The sequence below is a fragment of the Nuphar pumila genome, chromosome 15 (genome assembly GCF_984573655.1).
Source record: "Nuphar pumila chromosome 15, dmNupPumi1.hap1.1, whole genome shotgun sequence".
Lineage (NCBI taxonomy): Eukaryota > Viridiplantae > Streptophyta > Magnoliopsida > Nymphaeales > Nymphaeaceae > Nuphar > Nuphar pumila.
Window position 1 is genome coordinate 32,483,499 of NC_143263.1, and position 12,958 is coordinate 32,496,456.

The window sequence follows — 12,958 nt, forward strand, 5'->3', positions numbered from 1 at the left end:
GGGCGTCATAGGGGGATTTGCCGGCCATCTCTTCTTCATTTTTGTTAGGCAATATGAAAAAAAGCAATGACGCACAAACATTCCAACAAGTGACATTAAAGCATGGTGAGTATATTTTCATATCATCATGCTATTGTTGAAGAACGTATGTCATCGTGAGTGTCATTAAGGCATTGTTTTGTTATTGCGGGTAGGTTTTATCATTACGATGGTTGAAAACTTGAAGATATTTGTAAGACGCTGGGACCTGTTGACCAGAATACTTGGTTACAGATGCGAACAAGGGTCTCTACCCCATATGGTATCGTTTATTCACTTAGTATATGCAATGTAACGCAAATCGCAGTTGTAGTAACACATATATCGGTTTGTGAGATATTGTTTTGTTTGTTAATATCAATTTGTAATATATTATGATGAATTGTCGTATATCGATTTGTAAGATATTGTGTGTTTTCTAATATCGATTTATGAGATATTGTTTTGTTTGTTAATATCGATTTTTAATATATTATGCTAATTTGTCGTATATCGATTTGTAAGATATTATGTGTTTTCTAGTGTCGATTTATGAGATATTGTTTTGTTTGTTAATATCGATTTGTAATATATTATGCTGAATTGTCGTATATCGATTTGTAAGATATGTATTTTCTAGTGTCGATTTATGAGATATTATTTTATTTGTTAATATCGATTTGTAATATATTATGCTGAATTGGCATATATCGATTTGTAAGATATTATGTGTTTTCTAGTGTTGATTTCTGAGATATTGTTTTGGTCGTTAATATCGATTTGTAATATTAGCATAATATATTACAAATCAATGTACAAATTTAGCATAATATATTATAAATTGATATTAACAAACAAAACAATATCTCACAAAAATCGATATAATATCCTATAAATTTATAGTAGACATCATGTTAGGAAGCAATATCTGCAAATCGATGATAAAATATCATAAAAATCGAGAGGAAAATTCCTATTAATAGCTTAGAAATCGATATTAAGAATATGCATACAAATCGATATTAAAAATTGATTTGTAATATATTATGCAATATTATATCAATTTGTAAGATATATCAATTTGCAAGATATTTGTATTATGATTTTGAAACGTGTGCCTGCGAAATTTACATTGTTACGATTTGCACGCTTGAAGTGGCGATTTGCGTATTCAACACACGTGTGCCAGGTGCGTAATTTTGGTTTATAGATCAATATAAATTTTATACATAGTCTTACAAAATTTGTATACAGAGTCTACAAAATCTGTTACAAATGTCTGCACACAAAAAATTTGTAATATTGAATGTTGAACAAAAAATTGATAGATCTCTCTCAGCAGTAGAACGTAACCCTCTTCATGTTATCCTTGAGAATAGGTAGACGTTTAAAACAACTTCCTCTTACTCCTGAGGGCATCGCGTCCTTCATTGCTTTCTAGGTAATCTTGCAGTCTGGGTTTTTGTACCTTCTGCAATTAGAAAATCTATCAATTTTTTGCATAGTTCTGTGCAGAATCCAAGTATATCATCTTGAAAAAAAAAAGTGAAAGTCAGACGAATATAGAAATATAGTCACCAATAATATAGGATAATAAAACATGTTTAAGTGTACATCATACAATGGTGAATTCTGGTTCTCGACCATAGTATATTACTTCAATATACTTCATTACAAAGATGTCACAATCGTCGCCATTATTTTATAAAGGAGCATCCTCTATGACGTGAAGCCTCCATGGGCCAATGACGACACCCAACATATCTTTGAAAAAACCAACTTGTGGTTTACGCAAAAGTAAGTAAATTTAGGGCCACGATATAAGATACGGTAATCTTATAGATAGAAACTTACCAAATGCACAATGTCACGGTCTTCACCAACGTTAAAGTCTAATGAGTTGTATAACTATATTTTTTGTTTTCTTACATCCAACATGTATAAGACCCAATGCTTTTTTCATTGCCACAATGTAGGAATCAATATCTACAAATCGATTATAAAATATCTTATAAAATCAATATGAAAATATGTATTGATAGCATAAAAATTGATGTTAAGAATCAGCATATAAATCAATATTAAGAATCAAAACAATATCTTAAATCGGTATTAGAAATCAGCATAGAAATCGATATTAAGAATCAGAACAATATCTTAAATCGATATAGAAATTCCTATTGATAGCTTAAAAATAGATATTAAGAATCATCATAGAAATTGATATTAAGAATCAAAACAATATCTTAAATCGATTTAGAAATTTGTATTGATATCTGAAAATTTGATATTTAGAATCAAAACAATATCTTAAATCGATAGTAAGAATCAAAACATCTTAAATCGATATGAAAATTCCTATTGATATCTTAAAAATCAATATTTAGAATTAAAACAATATTTTAAATTGCTATTAAGAATCAAAACAATATCTTAAATCAATATTAAGAATCAAAACAATATCTTAAATCAATATTAAGAATCAAAACAATATCTTAAATCGATTTGGAAATTCCTATTGATATCTTAAAAATTGATATTTAGAATCAATATATAAATCGTTATTAAGAATCAAAACAACATCTTAAATCGATATGCAAATTCCTATTGATAGCTTAAAAATCGATATTAAGAATCAAAATAAGATCTTAAATAGATTTAACATCTTACAAATCTATATGGTCACAAACCTTTTCACTTGACAAAAATTCTGTCATTTGGTCATTGTCACCCCAGTATTGTAGTCTATCTAAAAATCCAACCGCGTATGGCATTCGACGGACGATACTCTATTGAACGAAACAGTAATAATAGTAAATTTAAAACATGAAGGTACATTAGTAAATCAAAAAAGAAAATAAACATATAAGATAACCGATATACCATAAAATAAGGGGTGACGACGCGGACCGGCATGGTTGTTTCCTTGCTTTGAATATACATGACGAAATCATGTATAGTCTGTTAACAACAAATATGCACTTCTTAATATACATGACCATGGCATACATAAAACTGATAGTGGTTTTATACGTACAAAATTACTGGTAGTATGTCCTTCTGCAAATTCATCTCGCATCCGGTCGATGTTCTCTTCGAGCACTTTACTGAGTCTTCTAGCACCTTGTTTTATGGATGTTGCACTGGAATTAGCTGAATATTCAGTAAAAGAACTATAGCATTATATTCGTTATTAAATCAATATTAAGAATCAATATCGATTTAGGATATTGCACAATATCTTAAATCAATATTAAGAATCAAAACAATATCTTAAATCGATATTAAGAATCAAAATATAAATTGATATTAAGATTCAGAACAATATCTTAAATCGAAATTAAGAATCAAAACAACGTCTTAAATCAATATGGAAATTCCTATTGATATCTTAAAAATTGATATGTAGAATCAAAATAATTTCTTAAATCGATATTAAGAATCAGAAACTCCGCCTGTGTAGTTATACATTGCCGGTCCCAAGCCCGGATAAAGGAGGAGGGTTGCGGTAGGCCTGTGACAGCCAGCATAAAAACTTTGTCATATCCTATGAAAATGAACCAATATGAGAATTTCGTTGGGGCGTTCCCTACTGAGCGACGCGCTGTACTCTCTAGGCCCGGAGGCAGTGATAAATGTGCAAGGGTTGCTAGGTCGTCGCCCAGAAGCGACGCGTCACACCGGCGCCCGGGTGTGGTGTCAAATAGGCAAGGGTTCCCTCACTTTGTTGGACGGGTGGGGGTAAAGAAGTTAGTCCAAGACCATAAAATTAGGTTAGCCACTTGGAACATAGGGTCTTTAACTGGTAAGTTGGTAGAGTTAGTAGATGTTATGTGTAGGAGAAAGATTGATATTTTATGTCTTCAAGAGACCAAATGGGTAGGTGAGAAAGCTAAAGTGATAGAACCTTGGGGATATAAGATTTGGTATACAGGAATAAATAGGAATAGGAATGGAGTAGGGATTGTTATGAGTCGTCAGTTTATAGATAATGTAGTTGAGGTCCGTAGGAAGGGTGATAGAATTTTACTTATTAAATTAGTATTAGGTACGGATATTATTAATATTATTAGTGTTTATGCACCTCAAGTAGGTTTAGATGATTCCATTAAGCATCAATTTTGGGAAGATTTAGCTGGAGTAGTACAAGAGACATCTTATGGAGAAAAGCTTTTCATCGGCGGTGACCTTAATGGACATGTAGGCATTAGTAGGGATGGATTTGAGAATATCCATGGAGGCTATGGTATAGGAGAAAGAAATGAAAGTGGAGAAAGGATTTTAGATTTTTGTTTGTCCTATGATATGATCTTAGCAAACACTTGGTTTAGGAAGAGGGAGTCTCACCTAGTAACATTTAAAAGTGGGGTTAATACGAGTCAGATAGATTTTTTCCTACTTAGAAAGAGAGATAGGGGTTGTTGCATCGATTGTAAGGTTATACCAGGAGAAAGTGTAGCTACACAACATAGAGTCTTAATTTTAGATCTTAGAATTAGACAATGCCGCAAAAGGGATAGACATAGGATAGATCCTAGAATTAAGTGGTGGGCACTGAAAGGAGCTAAACAAGGAATGTTTGTAGAGCAGGTAGTTAAGGAAGTTGATTGGTGTCTCGAGAAGGATTCAGAATCAATGTGGAATAAGATAGCGGGTGGTATGAGAAAAGTAGCGAAGGAGGTATTGGGTGAGTCTAAAGGCGGTGCACCACTAGGTAAGGATACATCATGGTGGAACGAGGATGTCAAATTAGCTATTAAGGTTAAAAGAGAGTGTTATAGAAATCTAAGTAAGAGTCGTGATAATGAGAATTTGGAGAAGTATATGATAGCAAAGAAGGAAGCTAAAAAAGTTGTTCGAAACGCGAGGGCTAAGGTATATAAGGAGGTTTATGACAAGTTGGATACCAAAGAAGGTGAGAAGGATATTTATAGGCTTGCAAAGATGAGAGATAGGAAATCGAAGGATTTGGGTATGGTTAGATGTATCAAAGATGAAACGCAAAGGGTTTTAGTCAAAGATGAGGAGATTAAGGAGAGATGGAAAGATTATTTTGATAAGTTATTTAATGATAGTCATGCTCAAGATCTTGGAGACTTCTCCATTCCTTTTCATGAGATAAATCGTGACTTCATGCACAAGATTCAAAAGAAAGAAATTGCAGAGGCTTTGAAGAAAATGAAATCAAGAAGGGCAGTTGGCCCAGATGGTATACCTATCGAGGCTTGGAAATGCTTGGGAGAGAAAGGTTTAGAATGGTTGACAAATCTTTTTAACTTGATTTGGCGAACAAATAAGATGCCTAATGAGTGGAGGAAGAGTACTTTGGTGCCTTTATATAAGAATAAGGGTGATATACAAGATTGCACAAACTATCGTGGTATAAAACTCATGAGTCATACTATGAAACTTTGGGAGAGGGTGATTGAGTCTAGGTTGAGGAAGGTTGTCATGGTATCAGAGAATCAATTTGGTTTTATGCCTGGAAGATCAACTATGGAAGCTATACATCTTCTTAGACAACTTATTGAAAGATATAGAGAGAGGAACAAAGATTTGCATATGGTTTTTATTGATTTAGAGAAGGCATACGATAGAGTACCTAGGGACGTTCTCTGGTGGACAATGATGAAGAAAGGTGTTTCTCTCAAGTACATTAGTATAATTAAAGATATGTATGAAGGAGTAGTAACCAATGTCCGCACTTGTGGAGGGGTGACAACCAATTTTCCGATAACGGTTGGGTTACATCAAGGATCTGCTTTAAGCCCTTTCCTATTTACGATAGTGATGGATGAGCTTACGAGATCAATTCAAGAAAATGTACCGTGGTGTATGTTGTTTGCTGATGATATTGTTTTGATTGATGAGTCTAGAGCTGGGGTTAATGCTAAGTTAGAATTATGGAGACAGACATTGGAAGCTAGAGGTTTTAAGTTGAGTAAGAGTAAGACTGAATATATGGAATGTCGGTTTAGTAAGCAATGAAGTAGTGATGGGAGTGTAGTGAAGCTTGGTGAGCAAGATATACCGGTGAATGATTATTTCAAATATTTGGGATCCATCATTCAAAAGTATGGAGAAATTGATGGAGATGTAAATCATAGGATAAAGGTTGGGTGGATGAAATGGAAAAGTGCTACTGGAGTGTTGTGCGATCGTAGAATGCCATTGCGGTTGAAGGGAAAGTTTTATAGGACGACTATTAGACCCGCTTTACTATATGGTACGGAATGTTGGGCTGCCAAGAGACATCATATTCAAAAAATGAGTGTAGCTGAGATGCGGATGCTTAGATGGATGTGTGGAAATACAATAAAAGATAAGATTCGGAACGAAGAGATACGTAAGAAGGTAGGTGTTGCACCCATTGAAAATAAGATGCGAGAGAATCGTTTACGGTGGTTTGGACATATTCGGCGAAGGCCTAATGATGCTCCAGTTAGAAGGTTGGAGAAATGGGAAAATATATTTGTTAAAAGAGGTCGGGGTAGGCCTAGGAAGACTTGGATGGAGATGATAGGAAAGGATATGAATGCTTTGAACCTCACCGAGGACATGGCGTTGGATAGAAATGATTGGAGGAAAAGGATTCATGTGGAAGACCCAAAATGAATTTCTTTTTTGGTTCATATCGCTGACCCCAATTGTTTTGGGATGAAGGCGTAGTTGTTGTTGTTTGTTGTTGATATTAAGAATCAGAACAATATCTTAAATCGATATTAAGAATTAAAATATAAATCGATATTAAGATTCAGAACAATATCTTAAATTGATTTGAAAATTTGTATTGATATCTTAAAAGTCCATATTTAGAATCAAAATAATATTTTAAATCGATATTAAGAATCAAAATAACATCTTAAATCGATATGAAAATTCCTATTGATATCTTAAAAATTGATATTTAGAATCAAAACAATATCCTAAATTGATATTAAGAATTAAAACAATATCTTAAACTGATATTAAGAATCAACATAGAAATTGATATTAAGATTCAGAACAATATCTTAAATCGATTTGGAAATTTGTATTGATATCTTAAAAATTCATATTAAGAATCAGAATAGAAATCAATATTAAGATTCAAAACAATATCTTAAATCGATTTAGAAATTCGTATTGATATCTTAAAAATCGATATTTAGAATCAAAACAATATCTTAAACCGATATTAAGAATCAAAACAATATCTTAAATCGATATGGCAATTCCTATTGATATCTTAAAAATCATTGTAATGTTTAGTCGATTTGTCTTTGTTACGAAAATATTGTCATAATATAACGCAAATCCATGATCAAATATCATACAAAACGTTATATAAATTCTTGTTGATAGCTTATAAATCAATATACATAATCAACATACAAATCGAGGGTTTAGGTTTAGGTTTAGGTTTAGGGTTTTAGGGTTTTAGGGTTCAGGACTTTAGGGTTTAGGGCTTAGGGTTTGGGGTTTAGGGTTAGGGTTAGGGTTTAGGGTTTAGGGTTTAGGGTTAGAATTTAGGTTTAGGGTTTAGGGTTTAGGTTTAGGGGTTAGGTTTAGGTTAGGGTTTAGGTTTAGGGTTTAAAGTTTAGGGTTTAGGGTTAAAGGGTTTAGGGTTAGGGTTTAGTAATATATTAAGGGTTTAGGGTTTAGTAAGATATTAAGGGTTTAGGGTTTAGGATTAGGGTATAGGGTTTAGGGTCAGGGTTTAGGCAAAAGGGTTTACGGTTTAGGGTTTAGTAATATATTATGAGTTTAGGGTTAGGGTATAGTAAGATATTAAGGGTTTAGGATTTAGGGTATAGGGTTTGGTATAGTAATATATTATGGAATATATGTACCGATTTATAAAATATTAAGTGCTTTAAAGTATCGATTTATTAGATATTTGTAGTATTAATTGAAACCTGTGAGTGAGGAATTTACATTGTAGTGACATGAGGTGGCCATTTGCGTGTTTAAATCGTTGCTCATTTAGCGATTTTTATGAAAATTGCTTCAAAGTGTCGTACCTATGATTAAATAGTTGTCACGTGAATCGCTATCATCAACAAGTATAAATCGCTATTGCATCAAACGACATGAGGTGGCCATTTGTGTGTTCAAACTGTTGCACATTTAGTGATTTCTATGGAAATCGCTTCAAAGTGTTGTACCTGTAATTAAATAGTTGTCACGTGAATCACTATTGTCAACAAGTATAAATCGTTATTGCATTAAATGACATGATGTGGCCATTTATGTGTTCAAATCATTGTTCATTTAGCAATTTTTATAGAAATTACTTCAAAGCATCGTACCTGTAAATAAATAGTTGTCACATGAATCGCTATCGTCAACAAGTATAAATTGTTCTTGTTTTAAACATACATCTTCAGGGTGTTGTGTGTTCTCCAAAACACAAATTCACATGTTCCAGTGTGTATGGAGAAATATCTTGGAACCCGCAATAATTCATATGCCAATGTTGCCCATGATGACTTTATAATAAAATAACATATAAAAAAGGTAGATATGCTTTTGATGGAAATGTCCTCCCGTAAGATAGATATGTGTTGAACGAAAATGTCCTCTTGCTCCCCGTATATAGATTTTCACGTTCCGCCTTTGTTTTTAGCTTGTGTTACAACACATGGTCGCTTTCTCATTCCTGTTGTGTGTTAGATAGAAAACTTTTCCAGGTTCGTTCCTACCTCGTGGAGATAACTATAAATCGAAGGACTGGTTCTATCATTAGTGGGCGTCATAGGGGGATTTATCGACCATCACTTTTTACAGTCTTCTCTTCTTCTTCATTTTCATTAGGTTGTATGGAAAAAAGCAATGACACACAAACATTCCAACAAGTGCCATTAAATCGTGGTGAGTATCTTTCCATGTCATCATGCTATTATTGAAGAACGTATGCCATCGTGAGTGTCATTAAAGCATTGTTTTGATATTGTAGGTAGATTTTATGGTTTCGACAGTTAGAAACTTGAAGATATTTGTAAGGCGGTGACATCTATTGACAAGAATGCTTGGTTACAGATGCGAGCAAGGGCCTCTACCCCATCCGATATCTTACAGATGCAAGGAAGGGATCTGTTGACAAGAATGCTTTGTTTGTTAATATCGATTTGTAATATATTATGCTGAATTGTTGTATATCGATTTGTAAGATATTATATGTTTTCTAGTGTCAATTTGTGAGATATTGTTTTGTTTTTTAATATCAATTTGTAATATATTATGTTGAATTATCGTATATCGATTTGTAAGATATTATGTGTTTTCTAGTGTCGATTTGTGAGATATTGTTTTATTTTTTAATATCGATTTATATTATATTATGTTAAATTATCGTATATCGATTTGTAAGATATTATGTGTTTTCTAGTATCAATTTATGAGATATTGTTTCATTTTTTAATATCAATTTTTAATATATTATGTTGAATTGTCGTATATTGATTTGTAAGATATTATGTATTTTCTAGTGTCGATTTGTGAGATATTGTTTTGTTTTTTAATATTGATTTATAATATATTATGTTGAATTGTCGTATATTGATTTGTAAGATATTATGTGTTTTCTAGTGTCAATTTATGAGATATTGTTTTGTTTTTTAATATCGATTTGTAATATATTATACTGAATTATCGTATATCGATTTGTAAGATATTGTGTGTTTTCTAGTGTCGATTTGGGAGATATTATTTTGTTTTTTAATATCGATTTGTAATATATTATGCTAAATTGTCGTATATCGATTTGTAAGATATTATGTTAAATTACTGTATAGCGATATGTAATATATTATGTTGAATTATTGTATATCGATTTGTAAGATATTATCTATTTTTTAGTGTCAATTTATGAGATATGGTTTTGTTTGTTATTATCGATTTGTAACCAATTATGTCGTTGCTTTGATATTGTGATTCATTCAATCGTTTCTTTGACTTGCTTAACTAATCGGTAGTCGTTGTTATATGCATCCTTAATAAATCATAGTAAACGTATGTGTTGGCTAATGCAAATTGATATTGTGCTCATGACAGTGTTAATCATATCAACTAGTTGCAGTGAAGATGATGTATCTCAATCATTAGAAAGTCATAGAGTAACAGACATCCGTACTATGGCCGCACTTGAAGAAGTGAATATGTGCACTAATGATGCACATGATAAGAAGGGTGCAGGCATAGGATTCACTCTTGACTTGAATATTTCAGCAGACGAAATGCAATTCAATAATGAGGTAGACGATCATGACAGTGCACTTGACAAAGGTGCAGGCACCTCAAGTATACATGATAGTACACTTGACTCTGTTCCCGTAGAGGGAATGCAGTTTAATAATGAGGAAGTTGCATACAAATTTTACAATGATTATGCCTTAAAACTTGGCTTCTATGTTAAAAGGTATTCTTGGACAAAAAATGCACAAGGTGACGTGATGAAAAAGGCATATGTTTGTTCTAAGAAAGGTTGGAAGAAGTCAAGTGGAAATCCCATAAGGAGCAAGCTAGATTGAAGATGTGGTTGTCCAGCGAGAATGGTGTTAAGAAGACTTTCGAATAGGAAATATGTAGTTCATACTTTAATCAATGATCATAATCATGAATTAGCTGCTTCGTTTATGACTCCTATGTTAAGGTCACATTGTAAAGTAACTGACGTGTATGCTGCAATTACTGAAATAGATGATAGCGTCGGCATTGCACCAAGGAAGACATATAATTTTTGCGCGCACATTGATGATGGTCACAAAAATGTACCATTCACACCTATGGATCTAAAAAACCACTTGAGAAGGAAGATGTCAGACAACATAAAGAATGGTGGAATATGTTCTTTGGTTGATTACCTACAGAAGAATTCAAGAAATGACTCTGATTTCTTTAGTGCAATACAATTGGATGAAGATGGGTATGATGTGAATATGTTTTGGGCAGATTCAAAGTCAAGAGTAGATTATGAATGCTTCAATGATGTGCTTATTTTTTATACGACAGTGAATATTAATATGAAATAGTGGTCATTTACGCAGTTTGTCGGAGTGAACCATCACTCACGGAGTTGCATATTAGGTGACATTTTTTTGTATGACCAGACCAAGGAAACCTTTGAGTGGTTGGACAGAGTATTTACATAGGCAATGAATGGGAAGCACTCTGAAGTTGTACTTATAGATGGTGATCATGCAATTGCGGCTGCAGTGTCTCATGTATGGCCATATGCACATCATCGCCTATATTTGTGGCATATCATTCAAAATGTAACAGAGAACATAGGACACATTTTTAATCAGAAGATAGGGTTTGATAAAAAGTTTGGAAAGTGTATACTTGAGAGCATAGATGAGGTCACATTTATGTCTGATTGGGAGCAAATGATGCAGTTGTACGACCTTGAAGACTGTGTGTGGTTACAACATTTATATGCAGACAAAGGGAAGTGGGCATTGGCATATGGAAGACAATACTTTTGTGAAGGTATGATAAGCACACATAGAGTTGAATTTATGCATGCCACACTAAAAAAAACCTTGTATTCATATTTAATAATGTTTCACTTCATGAAACAATATGAATTATTTGTAGACGATCTTAGACAGAATGAGCTTGAACAAGATATGAAATGCTTCAACACCTGGCCTGTAACTTTGGGCATGAAAATTTTGACGCGACCTTCAAATTTGTATACACTAACTGTATTTGAATGGACTAAGAAGAAGGTTATATAGGTCCTGAATTGCAATATAGAAAAACGTATGCAATATGGGAATATGCACAAATATCATATTGTATGGAAGGGCGAAGAGCATTCAAAATGGAAAGAAGTACATGTTACGTACAGTATTGACAACGAAACAGTTGAATGTACATGTAAAATGTTTGAATTCAATGGTATTTTATGTCGTCATACATTAAAGGTACTTAATCAAGAGAAGATACAAGAAATATCTGAGTCATATATAATGTGAAGATGGATGAGACAAGCAAAGATTAAACTGCTGGATACAAATAATGTCACTCCATTTAGTGTTGAAGAAGTTCCACATAGCCTTCTGTTACCAACAACTATGTAGGTCACTTATGCATGTTGCAGATTTGGCATAAAAAAGCGAAGAAGCCTATGTATGTATGAGAAAAGTGTCAAGGGAATTACTTGAAAAAGTGCAGTTAATTCACCATAAATCTGTTGCAACTCATGAAGACCAATCTAAGAAAATAAAATTGAACAACGTAGGTAAAAATTATGCTTTCCCTAACCCTTATGAGAAGTTGTGTCGAAGCGTAAACATCATCTTCGACAAGTTAGGAGTAAACGTTGTAGATTATGATGGAAATATTCACCTAGCGAAGGGTATCAAAAGGAAACTTGCATCTGATCGCAGTCGTCGGAGGACAAAGGGTGCACTAGAATTGGTTGGCAAGAAAATGTCTAAGAAATAACCAACCCCTAAGCAACCAATCCCTTCGCATGAACAGGTATGTAATATAGTATATTGCTTCCCATGTAAATTATATTATGTGCAACTTATCAATATCTAACTTGTGATTTTCAACATGCAGCAATACCCTACAGACATACACTACAACGTTGGAACCTGCAATCCTCCCGACCTGTTTGAGTGGAACGATGGCATGAGTTTGACAAATCTTTTGGTATGTAACAATTGTGGGAGGATGTTTGCATTTCTTGTTGAACTTAATGTAGTGTCTGATATTTTTCTGTTTCATGACAGACTCAGTTTAATTCAAAAGTGAGCAACGTAATACCGGAATCGCATGTGGATTCTTTAGCTACAAAATAGTTGTAGCATTTATCTTTCATTAGTGTAAATCGTTGTAATGTTTAACATTCTATAATTCTTTGTTGTAATTCTATAATTATGTGTTGTAAATCAATAATTCTTTGTTGTAATTCTATAATTCTTTGTTGTAAAACAGTAATTCT